The following is a 15,174-nucleotide window of genomic DNA, read 5'->3' as shown; positions in this document are numbered from 1 at the left end:
CCCCATCACTGTTCATCAGTCCTGCGTGGTGCCTTGTAGGGATTTCGACCTCTTCCTCTTTTCGGGTCTGCTTTAACTGCTTGACACTCTTGGCTGTCTGATGTGAGCTTCTCGCTTTGGGCTATGTCTCAATATTTGAATTGGTTTAAGTTTGGGGCTTTTGAAAAGGCAAATTCCATCTTCCTCAGCTATTGTGCTGTAGACTTACTTTTGTACTTAGGATCTTTGTCAGGCTGCATGACCCACTTTCTGTTCGCGCCCTGCTAACGGGCAGATCCCCTGACATTCTGCTGCAGATTTCCTTGTTATAATCCACTAGTCATTGTTCCATCAATAGCTGCAAGCTGTTTGCGTCTTGGGGCTGCTAACCATGTGATTCCCATGACCATGTGGCCTGGTTAGAATAAGGTCATTCTGCTGGTTTGTGCACTTTCATTCTTCTGACATTTTTAAATCAATGCCAAAATGTTCCACTTCTATTACATCTATTCAGAAGAGTTCTCCTATAACCCCCTGGATCATCCAGTAGATCTTTTGGGAAATCTCGGCACGAGCGACACTTTTCTCCTGTGGAAGCAGATTTATTTTTCTTTGTTTTTGTTAGTGTGGCGTCTTCATGCTCTTTCACTTGGGCTTCCTCACACTATGCACTTATTTCTGGTGTTTTTTTCATACCTTGCTGGGAATCTTGACCACATTTTTCCAGAATTTTTTAATACTGTAATTTGGTGTTACGACTTAGTGGGTTTGGACCTTCTGTCTGTGTGTCATGGCTTCAAATCCTGTGGTCGCCAGAGAAACCATATCATTGGCCCCTTGATTCGCACCTTTAACCCCTGTTGCTCCAGGGACTGGCTGGCCCTGCTTTCTGAATTGTACATCACTTTGGATAAAGGTGCCTGCTAAATAAATAAATGTGATGTAAATGTGATTTTCCACATCTCTGTGAGCGGTAGCACGCATTATGAAAGCTGGGTGATCATATGGACACTAAGGAAAATATTTTGTTTTTGTTTTGGTACGTAGTTTAGAGAAATGTGCCACAGTGACTGTCCTGTGCAGCCACGCGTGTGACATCATCGGCAGAGGTGTCCTCGCTGTGCCCGATTCCGTGTGACATCATCGGCAGAGGTGTCCTCGCTGTGCCCGATTCCGTGTGACATCATCGGCAGAGGTGTCCTGGGTGTGCCCGATTCCGTGTGACATCATCGGCAGAGGTGTCCTCGGTGTGCCCGATTCCGTGTGACATCATCGGCAGAGGTGTCCTCGGTGTGCCCCATTTCGTGTGACATCATCGGCAGAGGTGTCCTCGCTGTGCCCGATTCCGTGTGACATCATCGGCAGAGGTGTTCTCGCTGTGCCCGATTCCGTGTGACATCATCGGCAGAGGTGTTCTCGCTGTGCCCGATTCGGCTTCGGCACGCTGCGAGAGGCCCTTTGGCTCCTTGAACTTCTCAGCATGTTCATGGCAGACATCAGGAGAGGAAAAGGAGCCGGCAGGGAGCAGAGTGGGGGGTGGGGAGTAATTGGTGCAGCCGACAGTCACTGGCAGGATGGAGGGGGTGCTTAGCTATAGCTCATTAAGTGAAGCCTGTTAGGTCTAAAATAAATTGGGTGAAATTCAGAGCGGCTGAGAGCCGTTTGCTCAATTTCCGCGAAGAATAGATGGTTCGACGAGTGCGAGGGGCTCGCGGTCCGCAGCCAGGCCTAACCTCGCCTCCGAGGTGTGACCCCCCCCCTCCCCGTGCTCTAAGCCCCAGCTCCGGGTCGCACTCCTTCCTGCATCCTGTACTAAATGTGCCCTCCACCGTGCAGAAACACACCCATCTTTTCTTGCTTGGCCGGGAAGGTGAAACGTCTCCGCCCCCATTTTACTGAGACAGTGACATCGCTACCCTGTCAACCCCGGCTTCAGCACCGCAGCCTCGAGGGGGAGACTCTGTCCCGGATGTGCCCACACGGTGAGGCAGGCTGCAGGTCGTCTCGGCAAGCGCTCCCGCACGTGCTGATGCATTCCCGAGGAGCCGGAGCAGATTGGGAGCCCCCGGCGGCAGCAGCCTGGCAGGCGTAGGCTAGCGGCAGCATGCGCTAATTGGATTTGTCAGACATGAGCTGATCTGTGTGGGGAGAGACTGAGTGAAATCTGTGATTTAGTACGCCTCTTTTAGCCTCTCTTCATGCCCTCCTGCAGGGGGTGCTCTTGCCCTTCCGCACTCTGCACTGGTCATCAGGGTATTGGGTTCTCAGCTTTCTCTCAATGCCTTCCTGCTGGGGGCGCTCTTGTCCCTCCTCACTCTGTACTGGCCATTATGGGTCTGGGTCCTCAGTCTTGTGGTCTATGCAGGCTGCAGAAGGTTTAAGGGCTGATGGCTGGAGAAGTGTCACGTTGTGAAGCACACAGGTTCCACATCAGGCTCCCACACGCGTGATGTGCTGTGTTGGGCTCCCACACGCGTGATGTGCTGTGTTGGGCTCCCACACGCGTGATGTGCTGTGTTGGACTCCCACACGCGTGATGTGCTGTGTTGGGCTCCCACACGCGTGCTCGTCTTGCTCTTCTGCATGTGACTCGTCCCCATGAAGCATGAGCTCCCCTGTGCTTAGATCACCTATCAGGACACGGCCTTGCTGCTGCAGAGCTCCTCCCTCCCACGTCTGTCTGCTCCTCACGGACGATAATGGGCGCAAGCTGTCATTAATGAAGAGTGAATGTCTGCTCGCGTTCCTCAGCGGGGATCTTGTAGTTGAACGAATTACACCTGAATTAAAGCTTATCTGATCAGATTTAAGCCCCTTTAAATGAAGAAGTCTGGGCTGCGTACACTGACTGACAGCAAATCTGGCGGTTTAGTTCCTTTCATCTGATCTGGCAAACATTAGGCTTAACTAACAGCAGGAGACAGGGAGGCAATTGGCTTACTTTTAATTAACTGCAATCACTGGAGATATCTATTGAGCTCGCTGGCTGTAAGCGGCACGGAGGTATGCCTGTATCCGGGGCTACTCTGCTGTATATCCTGAAGAGAATCCTGGTTTTTATTGACAGGGTTTGGTCTGATGTTTTGGCACATGGGGATATGAGGGTTAAGGTATTAGAATGGATTTCACCCCCACTTCCATAGCCAGAATGGCTTGCCGTGCTTAATTAGAGAGCTGGTATAATCCATGTGAGGCTTTAGTGCCTCCATGAACTTTGGCAACCTGGTAAATGTAAGCGAGAGAGTGTGCGATCTATAGTAAGGGTCATGAAATGATTCAGGATAAGGAGAGACTGGGCAGGTGACACAGGAAGGGTGTTCATGGCTGATGCCAGCAGGTGTTTTCAACCTGTTTGGCTGAGCGTCTTGTGGAGGAGAAGAAGGGAATGTCCCCCTGATTACTGTAAGCTGACATGATCGGGGGGAATTTTCACATCTCCAGGCCTGATGAATTACTATCCAGCTCTTGCATTTTTGGCTGTCGTTTCCACTTAGCCAAATGCTTTCTGATTTTTTTCACTCCCTCACCTTCATATCACTTTCATCCTTTCTGCATTTTTAGTCTTATTTTAATGAATTACTGATTGATAGGTTTTGTAATTTCTTTTTGTAAGTGGAATTGATATATGATATATTATATAGCAACATATGATAACGTATCACCAGTATTGTCATCTGATTTGTAAAGACAACACACCTATTAATGCTTTTTGTATTTTTTTTTCTCTGGTCAGCTGCTATTATGGGGATGACGCTCTTTTCCAAGCAGTGGTCGTCTATTCTGAGGCAGATTTTTGAACATTTGGTGGTGTGGAACATTTTTCCTGTAAGTAATTTCTCCTATATGGTGTCGGGGAAAAGCATTTTTCATTTACAACTGTTCAGCTTTCAAGTTGGTTTTAGGTCAGGAATTGGGTTCATAAATCGAGTCACAGGTGTACTTGGCTTTTGTTGTCTGTCCCAGTCCTCGTTTTCTCGCCTGCACATTTCCCTGCTGCTAACACCAAACTTGTGACTCTTTTTTTGCTTCCTCCACTCCCTTTTCTCTCAAAACCATTCTTATCTCTCCGGGTGCTTCTGTTTGTAAGCTGAAATGTCCACAGCTAAAAGGAAATAAATATGTATTTATTTCCTGAGGATATATAACATATTTATCTGCAGCCTTGCCTGTTGCTCTTTATTCCATCTTCTGGTCCATAATTGAAGCTCCCGCTTTTGAAAAGCCCATGGGTTTCGGGGAGCTCGGCTTATGCTGGTCCAGAAGGTCATCATTAGAAATTAGATTGAGTGTCAATTATTGCCCTTCAACAAACTGTGATCCAACTTACATTAATAAATAGCCAAGTTTTAGATGTTTAATTTTGAAATAAAATTTAGCGACTGCTTCTGACAGCATGTCTTTCTCTTCTCAGAGCCAAGCATCAAATCCCACCTAAATGTTTTCAGTCTCTGCTAAAGAAAAGAATGAAGTAAAGAAATGCTGTAATGTTTTTGGGGGATTTAGTGGTTTTATGTAAGTATTTGGATTGCTGTAGGTAATTTTACTTGGCTCATTGTAGGTGGGCCTTTGTAAACATGACGTAACTTCGGTGAGGTGTCCCCTGCCCCCTTTGTTTGGTTTTCCGAGGCATGTCCGTGTAGGTCGTCCCCCCCTGATCAGCACACCGTTATGCTGTTGGCCCGGTGCCTCTGGGGGCCGAGCTGGCCCATCTCTGGGGAAGTGGCCTGGGGCAGAGTTGGTGTGAGTGGCCTGCTAATTGCCGGCCGCCGTGGGGGGGGATGCAGGGGAAGGTGGGACAGCTTGATAAGTCACGGCATGCGGTCGGCGCCAAGCCGGCGGAAGGAAGCGGGTTGGGCGCAGCTGCCGCTTTACCGCATCTCCCGACACGCTCCCACGCCCCCACCCCCCCGCCGTCTGTGTCTGTTTGGAGGCCCTCCATGCATTCTCTCTTTAATCTTTGTTTTTGTTTCGAGTTACGGCCCGGAATGGGAAACGCCACGCTAGTGTCTGCCTTAATGGCCGAGGCGGAGGCGCCGCAGCGCGAGTCGGTCCGGCCGTGTGGGGGACGTGCTGATAGAAAAGGCCGCTTTGACTTAATCGCTTTTCCTCGTTCTGAAATGAATGCGCAGTGGGCCTATAAATCACACTATCAGCCTGACTGATCCTGTCTCCTGACAGATACACTCACAGCTCCTAAATCACATGGCATCACCATAAAGAAAATCCACACGTCTTACGTCAACCTTTCAAAATCCTACACTTTCAATCTCAGCAGCCCGGAGTGTGTGTTTGGAATGAGGGATACTTCACTTGCCTGCCGCTTAATGTTTTATTTTAATTATGATCCAAATTAAATTAGATGTTTATTTTTACTTAACTATAGTGATTATTGTTACTGTAATTGATGGACATTAAATTGTTGCTATTTTCTCCGATATCTATTTTCTTTCATATGGATTTGAGTCGGTCGAGTTTGCATAAAAACTGCCAGGACATGATGATATTATAGACGCTAGAAAAAAACTTTTAAAGATAGGATTCATGTTACGTTTCAGTTTATCATCCTGTTCTGTGGCTTAAGACGCCTGCTTGGATGTAAATCATGAAGCTCAGTATTAATTTTTTCAGGGTGATGTGTAAACATGAGGAAAACCTGAAGTGGATTGAACATTCTAAGTATTCCAACATCCATCAAAGCAATGTCTAACTGATTAAGATAGAAAATGAACTTATCAAAAAGCTAACCAAATTCATAATGCAGGTTAATACTTACGTCTGCCTTTTGGTGGTTATTTGTCTTATAGGTTTCATGGGGAAAAATCATATATAGCATGGTGTTCCTGTTGTAACATTTTAAGGTCAAAAAGATGCCAGCTTTATGTTGCTGAAAGTATAGTTCTTATTAGTTTTAGCCTAGAAGCCACTGAAGATTTTAAATACAATGATGAATAATTTCAAATTGATGGATTAAAATGAAAAATTGATTGGAGCAGCAGGGCATTTCAAAACAAAGAAACAAAATGTTCTCATTTTCTGTACTCATGGCATCTTTGCGGCTAAGTTTAACCAAAGTGGTTTATGTTTTTAATTCTCCAGTGTTCTCCGAGATGAAATCAATGCGGTATGTATGGGCAGAAAAGACATCAAATAATAAGGCTGTAAATGTGTGTGCATTATCTTTTAGAGGGAAATACAGTGTCTTGCTGAATTTTATTACACCTTTTCACAACGACATTTATCTTAAATAGAGTGTTTACCCAAAATGGGAGTCATGATCAATGTCAGCCACTGAGTCTCCTTGCATCCTTAACAGTTGGGGCTTCATTAAGGTTTGCATGCATGGATTCAGATGAATGTCTGTGCGTCTGGCAGTGAGGGAGAAAGTGACGCAGCAGGAAGTTTGCGGGAATGAGGCAGGTCTGGATGTCTGTGATCCAACATCAGCCAGGGAAAATGTTTAAGGGAGAGACCATAAGAGGCCATTACGAAGTAGATAAGCCATTCAGTCCATCTTCCACGTCTGCACGTTTCATCTAAAATTCTTCAGTGTTGAAAAAGAGACTCTGATACAACCCCATGAGTGTTATACCAAAACTCCACATATCGCTCTCATATCTACTGGTCTCCAAAGTCTCTCTAGTCATCAGGTTTTTGCAGGTTTGACTTATTTGTTCCTCTCTGAGGTTTTTGCCCTCATCCCAGCGGTTTCCCTAGAACTATAGAGATTTAATGTTTACAATATGCCTGTCCTGCTATCCCAGGGTCCGTGGCTGTTCTTTGTTGAATGTACTTTAAAGCAGTGTTTTGCAAACAGGACTTTTTTTGCAAAATGTGGACTATCTGGCCGGGAGCTGAGAGGGAGCAAAAAGGTGGACCATCGCCTATAGGGGATAACTGTGCCACAAGGCCCCCACCGGGTATGCCGAAGGGCATTCTACAGGGCATGCTGCATGTCACGCGGCATGGCATTCTACAGGACACGCCACAGGGCTCTCTGCCGAGCATCCCACAGGGCACTCTACAAGGGAGCAAAATGATGCACCATTGCCTATAGGAGATAACTGTGCCACAAGGACCCCACAGGGCAGGTCACAGGGCACTCTGCAAGGCATGCCGCAAGGCAATCTACAGGGCACGCCGCATGGCTCTCTGCTGAGCATGCCGCAGGGCAATCTACAGGGCACGCCGCATGGCTCTCTGCTGAGCATGCCGCAGGGCAATCTACAGGGCACGCCGCATGGCTCTCTGCTGAGCATGCCGCAGGGCAATCTACAGGGCACGCCGCATGGCTCTCTGCTGAGCATGCCGCAGGGCAATCTACAGGGCACGCCGCATGGCTCTCTGCTGAGCATGCCGCAGGGCAATCTACAGGGCACGCCGCATGGCTCTCTGCTGAGCATGCCGCAGGGCAATCTACAGGGCACGCCGCATGGCTCTCTGCTGAGCATGCCGCAGGGCAATCTACAGGGCACGCCGCATGGCTCTCTGCTGAGCATGCCGCAGGGCAATCTACAGGGCACGCCGCATGGCTCTCTGCTGAGCATGCCGCAGGGCAATTTACAGGGCACGCCGCATGGCTCTCTGCTGAGCATGCCGCAGGGCAATCTACAGGGCATGCCACAAGGCATAGAGCAGGGCACTCTACTAGGTACGCCACAGAGCATTCTACAGGGCACTCTACTAGGTACGCCACAGAGCATTCTACAGGGCACTCTACTAGGTACGCCACAGAGCATTCTACAGGGCACTCTACTAGGTACGCCACAGAGCATTCTACAGGGCACTCTACTTGGTACGCCACAGAGCATTCTACAGGGCACTCTACTAGGTACGCCACAGAGCATTCTACAGGGCACTCTACTAGGTACGCCACAGAGCATTCTACAGGGCACTCTACTAGGTACGCCACAGAGCATTCTACAGGGCACTCTACTAGGTACGCCACAGAGCATTCTACAGGGCACTCCACAAAGCCATGTCCAGGTATTCAGCTCAGAGTTTGATGTTGTCAGGGATCTGGGGGGGGGGACAGTGAATTGGACAGCGCCACCTGCATCCTGGCATCTCTGCTCATACTATTGATACCTAGAGTCTAGAGTCGAGCAGAAAATGCCAGGTGTGCTGGATCCCAGCAGCTCAGCGGACCGATCCATCAGAGGGACAGAGCGATGCTCGATGGCTGCAGTTGGCGGGCAGGTTGCAGGGCGCGATGGATCGATTCGGGAGAAAAGTGCTGAGCCGGACCTCGGCTCCGGGTCTCTCCAGATCCCTGCCTCTGAAGCCCTGCTGGCTGTCCGACTTTAAAACAAGCGAGATGAAAGCACCGTAATGTAAATGCTCATATCTGAAAGTGAACGTGTCGTCTGCCTGGCCCTCGTGAAAACACTGCAACAGGACCATTCTGTTCAAGATTTCATTTCACTGCTAGAATTCGAAGCTTAAATCCAGCTGTGAAAGGCTACAGACAAAGGGGGCTGAGAACGGCCCCTTATCAGCCTCGTACATCTCAGCCTGCTTTCTTTCAAGACGAATTGTGAGTGATTTTGAAGACGTGACGATTCACCATTATAGCCCTGACCTTTGTCTAGCACTCTGTTATTTCGGGAAAACACATTCTTTGGTTTTTGATTGCTTTTCATATCTCATCTGTCCAAAATGTCAGAAGTGGGCATGAAGTTCACCTGTTCCCTGGTTAACAGTGACCTGATGACCATGCAGGGACCTTGGAGGTCCAGTGATTGCACAATAAAAATACAGTTATTAATGAATATTATACATGTTTACTGACAGTGTGCAGTGTAAAAGTTGTTATAGCAGAGCTACCACAGTATCTTTGAACCAAATGTTTTCTGCAGCGACTTCATTTATATTTTAAAATATATGTATGATCTAGTAAATCAGCTTTACAGAACATGGTGATATTTTATCAATATTAAATATTCTTCCTTCAAATAGCCACAAATTTTTATGTCATATTTATTGCACTAAATGAACAGGGATGGTAACCGAAAGGGTCCATTTCAGACTGAGTCACATCAATCTTAAAAATGATGAATGCCCTCTAATGCAAGAATGAATTTAGTGGTGGGGTTAAAAAAAAAAAAAAAGAAAGAAAGTATCACAGCTATATTTTAGAGCATAGCATTCCGGGGCTGTTCCTTCTGAAAATATTACCTTCATTTTGGAATTTGCTGACATCTTAACGTTTGCAGGCTATAAGAACACATGTTTATGGCTCACAGAGTGGTCCTCCGTTTTAAAACGTATCTTTACGGTGTCTCTGCCTCTCTAAGTGGCTGCTTTTGACTGGAATGTGTCATTTTACATTTATCCTGTTCTCCAGCGAACACATTTTGCCCATAAGTCTAATATAACAGTTTAATCTACACGGTATAAAGGGGGTCAGCGTGGGGGCTGTCCAGGGTGCTACTGTGTTGCCGCAGGATCAGCTTTATTTTAAAGCCAGATTGTAACTTCAGTTTACAGAGCAGGTTTTACTTTTCTATCATTTTAATTTCCGCAGTGGGGAAGGCTGCAGAATTTTAATTAAAAGTGTCCAAACGATGTCTAGTAAATGGATGGTTTTCATCTCTGAGCATTTCTGCATAACATTCAGCAAACTGACAGGTAGGTTAATCCTCTCTGGGAAGAAAAAAAAAAGTGCATTTCCGCAATCATATTCATCCTGAAAGGAACTAAACATGCAATTAGTATTTCAGGTGAGGTGGGGTAAGGAAGGCATGCACAAATGAGGTAAAATGGAATCTGCTCTGGGGGAGAGTTTGGAGCTGTACTGGTGCTCTCTGATGGATGAGATCAGACTTTAAGTTGATTCCTTTTATAGTTCCTCACAGCAGAAAAGAGCTGTCAATATATTAAACTGGTCAAGGTGCTGCTGTTTTACAGCCAGTGAGAATTGGGAGCTAATAGCATAGCCTTTTAGTTTAGTAATCTTAAGTGAAATTGTTAGTAGAGGCATTCTTTGGCAAAAAGTCTTCCTCTCCACAGTGTAATGTGTTAACTGTAATGGCTTATCTGTGACCCTGCTCCTCTTCCAGTATCTACATATACTATGTGGAGCAGAATAGATCTTCTGTCTACAAAACAGCAGTGTTCCCTCTTTGCTCACCCTTTCCTTCCTGCCTGTCTGCTCTAGCACAGTGCAGCTTGTGCATTTGTAGTACATTTATTGTTAGGCAAACAGCACAAAGGACCAGATCTGTTGGTGATCTCTCTGAGAAACGATGTTTGTTCCAGGACAATGCGATGGATTAGGGGTTAGGAAGCTGGAGCCAAAATACAACTGCTACTCTTGTGTTTCTGCTCATCCCCAGCTTCGAGAATATATCCTGAACACCAGTCTTTAGATAGATCAAACAAAAGAGTTATCTTCAAGATCTCTGACTAGGTCTAACTGAAGATTCAATAATCCTTCTGCAAGAGGAATTTCACATCAAAAATACTGATTGATGGAAGGACTGAGCTTACTATTCCAGGAGTGTATGTGTGGAACTGGTGAGACTCTGGGTAAATGGAGCAGTTATTGCATTTGTCACTACATTTGATCTCCGAGGTCTGGTCTTTACGGATCTGAAGCAGCTTTGACGGGTTTGTCTGTAATCTCAGATCCCAGGCTCCAGCATCTGATTCTCCAAGATATGCTCTATACGGAATACAGCACTCGGAGAGGAATCCATGTGTGAGTTACATCTCTCATATCCTTAACACATGTTTCTGCTTTTACTGCATTACTTCATCTGCTTCATGTCTAAAGTTCTGGGTGTTTTTTTGATCCCTAACCGATTTAGGCTTCTCAAAGGCCGGACACAAACCCTGCTCACATGTGCTTTGTGTATATTATGTGGCTGAAACAGGTGTGATAAATATCACTGGGCTCATAGTGACCCCGTGACCTCAACCAGAATCAGAATCATAAAGAAGCCCCCCCCATCAGGATGAGTTAACACCCACCCACTGACTGTGGGCACATGCAGTATGTCACTTCCCATATGGGGCCCATCACTCTTGTATGAAGTTATTTTTCTTTGCATGCTGCGTAATTTACATTCACCATCATGTTTAAACAATAAATTATCAGAAACCACCACTATTCAGTACTACGGGATTTACTGTAGAATCAATACTCTGTATCTGCCATCATGTGCATTTATTTACATGGATTATTCCAAGTACCCAGTATGACAAGTGTGCCAGAATGCTCAGTGAGGCCGGGGTGCACAACTGATGATGTTGTCGTCTTTGATGGGGTGACTTTGATGATGACCAATTAGTGATAATTCAACCAACAGATCACCAACCCAACTGGAAGCAAGTGCTGTGCTGAATTGTCAGGTATCATAACACATAGACCTATTAAGCAAACTGTAACTATCATCTCAGCCATTTAATTGAAAACAATTATGCATAAATTGGTGAAATGGTTGTCAAAATACTTTTTCCATTTGACCATCATACTTTTTATGGTATTTAATGTACTTACTTGATTGTGTGCTGTATTTACCAACTGATGAGTTAGTGTGATGAATAATCCTCATTATTCATGCTGTTTGTTATAGGAGAAGTTGCGGATACTGTATAGTCCAGGTAGAGTGGAAAGGGGAAAAGTGGCTGTGATCGTTTATCAGTCAGGGGAAGCTGAAGACACCCAAAGGTCATTCTGCTTGAGCACGCGGCCCAGAACGCCTTTGTGAAGAAAGCAGCCCTCGGATCAGCCCGACATCAACCTGGTGCTTCATGAATGCACATTCTCTTCCTCTCTCTGTCCGGTCACCAGATCAGTTTGTTTGCGTATTTCATTGTATTGAAGTCTGCCAATGAGTACTGCTAAGGATTTCAGATATCTTATGTGTATTAGATGTGTTCATTCTAGAATATTTTGGCCCTTCTGGGTTACGGGAAGGTGAATATTAACTCTGCCAAGGTCACACGATTACCAGGGTAGGTGTCCATCATTACGTCTGAACCTTGCTCCACTCCACATGTGAACTTCTTGGGGGATAGAGACATGTCAGAGACAGAGACGTCTTGGAGGAAATGATGTGTGGCCCTTATTAGGTGATAACAAAGTTAATGTCATTAAACACTTGACTCCATGTTGTACCAACAAGCTGAACTAAAGGATGTGCGGCAAGGAGCAGATGATGAAGACGGCCCTCTGGGAACAAGGAAGTGTCCTGTCTGCTGTAAAGCCTGCTGTGCATGACCCCTGTGAACCTAGATGAGCCTGTGTGATGAAACAATTCCTGAAAATGCCACCATCTGCTTTCACAGAAAACTGTGCCCTTGAATATTAATCTCTTTCAGGGCTGTTTATTCATTATTGTTTTCCTTCAATTTGGTCACCTCTTTCCATGCTGCGATGAATTTATTTGCTGTCATGGAAACAGTGTGAAATGAATCCAGCCTGTTTATGCCCCCTGCCCCCCTCCCCTTATTTCTTGTTTCCTTTCTCGGATTTAATTGCTATGTTTCTTATCAAGTTTTTGTCTGCAGTTAGATTATTTTGCAATTGCTTTCCTTTCCATTTCCTTGCTTTTCATCTTCCAGGATGTTCCAAATTTGTTTCTCTGGTTGTATTTTACCAATTTGAGAATGTGACTGCGGTAAAGGCTGGTACACTTGATGGCTGGTTTGTGTTGATGGGGAGATGTTTAGTAAAGTATATCTGATCTCATCTTGTGTATTGCAATGTCGTTTCCAGGCTCCTGTATCATCTTAAGTTAAAAATTTAGATCATTTCCAACAAAAACAGTCACCAGACAGCTTACTTCTTGATATCAGAATGAGACAAATCATAAGACATACACTGTAGATGCTGAACCCTGATGTTAAATCAGTACAAGCTTTGTTAAGACATATTTTTGAGTACAGAATTTTCTTTTTTTTTTATTGAGTTAGGTGATCAATTAACCAGAAATTGTAACGTGTGAACTGACATATACCAGAGCAGTGCAGCATCATGGGGATACCCAGGACAGTGTCATGGCCACAAGGGACGCAAGCCAGGGATGAACAGCTAGGCCAGTCCATGGAATCAGGTATCGTTTTATGGAAAACGTGACCCCATTTGCTGGATTTTCTATGGTGGTATTAGTAGATCATACCAGTAACAAGCTGATTCACGTCTTTACACAAACCCCTAGGGGTGGTCCTTCTTGTCCTGGCTGTCGTTAGGAGTCGGACCCCCCACATCTTTGTGCCGCCTGTTATTGTTGTAATTTTATATTTTGTCCTTATAAGAGGCACTAAATGTTCTCTCTCCTCATCCCCCCCCCCCCCTTAGAGCCAGCTGCCCACTTACTTTTAATACATTTCATCACTGTTTCCCCACCAAAAGTGCCTTTGGGAGGGCTGTTTGTGGGATTATTACTACTTTTATTGACGTTGCCTAATTACACGAGTTGTGTCGAGTTATTTTTAACATGCCTGTCTGCTGGGGCTTTCATTTCACGTGGAATGGCTGAACTCGCTAAATTCACAGCTGAAGCAGCTTTTACTGTTAATTACTCTTAATGTTTAATTACTGCGAAGGAGTCACCAGGCTGCTCCGCGCTCGCTACACTAAGCCCGGTTTTTGGCAGATGTGTCCCGGCCGCGGGAGGGAGGCTGCTGCTGTTTTTCATCTGTGCTTCTGACAGTCAGTGGGCTGACCGTTGCTTGGTGGTGAAGGCAGCATCCAGAGATCCCACCAAAGCTGTGCATGATTAGCTTTGCGTTTAGCTGTGAGAATCCCCGGTCTGTGTTGTCTGGAGGTTCCGTGCGAAACAGTTTTCAGGCCCCCCGCTGGTTTCCATGCACGTCACTTTTTGGAAGCGCATCTCGAAACCTGGCATCACGGAGCCTGAAGGCTCTCTGTAGACGTTCATGATATTTCTTCACAGTACCTGTCGAGTACAAAGATCTGGATCTGACTGTACGCATGTCATTGCCTTGTCTAGCTCCACCACAGTTGCCATGTTTGTAATTAGTAGCGGCGGTGTGTAGACTCGCTGTATGCTCTGTGGGTGTAGGTATTGCAGGAGAAGCGGCCGGTGTTGTCCTGCTGCATCGACCGCAAACTCAGTCGATTGAAAAGTTGAGGCTGCTGCTCAGAAAATAGAGGAGGCCTCTTGTCAGGTCGGCTGTTTGATCAGGATTTAGTCGGCTGTGAGAGACGGTTTACTGTGCGCCTCATTATCCCTCCATTGACTCAACCTTCCTTGTGGTATCTTCATCGTGTGGGTGCTTCTCTGTGTGGGTGCGAGTTTCTAAACTTCTTAAATTTCACCCTGGGATGTTTGTTCCCTGTTCTTTCTGTTCTGATGGCAGATTCAGACTTATTCTTCCCTAAGCATCTGCAGGCAAAATTACTTTACAAGGCAAACTTATGTACAGACGCTCCTCTACTTACAAACTTATGGACTTTCAGACATATGAACGAAGAGGACTGTAAGTCCAAATCGTGTTCCTTGGGCTCCCGTGTCCTGTCCGCAAATATTTTTTCTGCCCGCCAATTCCGCCTAGGTCTGCGGAATTGTTAATGTGCCTCTTCAGTCTGAGGAATGTTTCAACCTTCATAAGGTATTTTACTCAATTAATTTAATTCATTTTAATTTGGTTTATTTTTATATAGTGCCTTTCACAACAGAGTGCCCCCAAGGCACTCGAGAAGGGTGTGAGGGAATTCATTATTACATCTTTTATACAGAATAATGGTGCATGAAACGGGGAAAAGGAAAGATATGAAGAGTGACATAACAACGGAGGAGACTTCATTTTAGTTCAGTATGTAATCTGATGAGTCTATACTTCATTTACATTTTAATAAATTCATATCAGAATAGCTGATAAAATGTAAAGAGGTGCATCCATTATCAATAATCACTTAAGAAATAACAGATTCACTTTCATATGGTTGATATGGAGCCTGTTTGTCAAGGGAACTTACACAATCCTACGTCAGCTCTCAGGCTAAGAGCAGTTTGCAGGCCCCTGGACTGAGGACACTCTCCTGAGTTCCTGGCTAAATCCCATGAACAGCCCTGGGACAAACAGCTGGGAGCCAGACCTGAGCATGGGGGTCTGGTGGAGAAGGAGATGATGTCTGCTGAGGGAGCATCGTGCCGCAAGCAAGAAGGTCATCATTATGACTGCATTTCTGCTCTTCATTCAACTGGAAAGTTTGGGTTAAAAAAA

At 45.7% G+C, this 15,174-nt stretch overlaps 1 long non-coding RNA gene across 2 annotated transcripts; it reads left to right on the top strand.

Moving 5' to 3' along the window:
- Positions 1-2,775: 2,775 nt before the first annotated feature.
- On the top strand, positions 2,776-12,637 carry LOC111850857 (uncharacterized). 2 transcript variants are annotated; one of them, XR_011991796.1, is made up of 6 exons: positions 2,776-2,982; positions 3,713-3,804; positions 4,391-4,491; positions 10,606-10,678; positions 11,289-11,331; positions 11,556-12,637. It is a non-coding gene; the product is annotated as an uncharacterized lncRNA (long non-coding RNA). The 2 variants fall into 2 exon arrangements; XR_002839896.2 differs by lacking the exon at positions 11,289-11,331.
- The last annotated feature ends 2,537 nt before the right edge of the window (positions 12,638-15,174 follow it).

This window comes from Paramormyrops kingsleyae, chromosome 5 (assembly GCF_048594095.1).
Source record: "Paramormyrops kingsleyae isolate MSU_618 chromosome 5, PKINGS_0.4, whole genome shotgun sequence".
NCBI lineage: Eukaryota > Metazoa > Chordata > Actinopteri > Osteoglossiformes > Mormyridae > Paramormyrops > Paramormyrops kingsleyae.
This window is presented reverse-complemented; position numbering and strand designations above follow the sequence as displayed.